General features: G+C 30.3%; 1 long non-coding RNA gene across 1 annotated transcript; it reads left to right on the top strand.

Annotated features, from left to right (window-relative positions):
* The first annotated feature begins 6 nt into the window (after positions 1 to 6).
* On the top strand, positions 7 to 987 carry LOC121130180 (uncharacterized). The gene is made up of 2 exons (XR_005868615.2): positions 7 to 457; positions 507 to 987. It is a non-coding gene; the product is annotated as an uncharacterized lncRNA (long non-coding RNA).
* The last annotated feature ends 57 nt before the right edge of the window (positions 988 to 1,044 follow it).

Below are 1,044 nucleotides of genomic sequence, written 5' to 3'. Positions count from 1 at the left end.
TTTTTTTACAGCTTTTAAACTTTTCTTAAAATACTTGAAAATTATTTCACAACATAATAAAATCTAATTTGACTTTCACAACTTAACGCTTTAATTTTTTTAAGTATATAATTGATTTCCGGATCTTAATAATGGACGAACGCTGTAGTAAAAATAGGAGGCCCAGCAGTAAATATCGGGAGCATATTTTAGAAGTGTTTTGTATCTGACTAAATCTAACACAAATTTCAAAAAATGAGATCCTTTGGGGAATCCAAAGACAAAAGAATTAGGATTCTTAAAAATTCCATCTGTATAAGCTACGAAGCTCTTACTAAATATATCTATAAGAAATGGTTTTATAGCTAGGCTATCGATATCAGTATAAATGCCTTCATTTCTTTCATCATCAATAAGCTCAGGAACTTTCAGCTGAAGATCTTGTATGTTCTTTGTTCTGAGTCTGAAAAAATGAAAAGTATAAAAAAGATATCAATTTATGATATAAATCATGTATATTTTTTTAGCAGGCCCGCTTTTTTGGAACTGATAATCTGAAGAATGAGTTAAATTTTCCTAAGCTATTGTGATTAATATTATATATTTCCTGAGTGGTGAACTATTTTCTTACTATATTCAAAAACATCTCCGAGTCAAATTGAGGATCAACGTGGGGAGTAATTCTCGTCAATGTTCTTGACAATGTCCCTCTCTCCCTCCACCTTTATCAAAGCTGATGTAATGAAACGTCATGACTGCTAAGCTGTTCTCCTTCAAATGGGCAGGGATACAATGTTGATTAAGGGTTTTTTTAACATGCCCAAACTGTACATGATTTTCATCACAATTTATAATTGACCTTTCACAATTAATGAAGGAAATCAATGTTGAATTTCGAAGAGAGTTCTGATTCAACCACAAATGATAACTTAAATGTGGATAAAATATACGTTTCGTATATATATTTTTGTGGAATCTAAACAATGAGAGAGATGGTGTTTATTTTTATTTGTACGTTGATATGATTTATTTAATGGAAAATCACATACTTTAGACAAAACCCAA

Source organism: Lepeophtheirus salmonis, unplaced genomic scaffold, assembly GCF_016086655.4.
Source record: "Lepeophtheirus salmonis unplaced genomic scaffold, UVic_Lsal_1.4 unplaced_contig_15298_pilon, whole genome shotgun sequence".
NCBI lineage: Eukaryota > Metazoa > Arthropoda > Copepoda > Siphonostomatoida > Caligidae > Lepeophtheirus > Lepeophtheirus salmonis.
The sequence above is the reverse complement of the archived record's forward strand: the minus strand, read 5'-3'. Positions and strand labels throughout refer to the sequence as shown.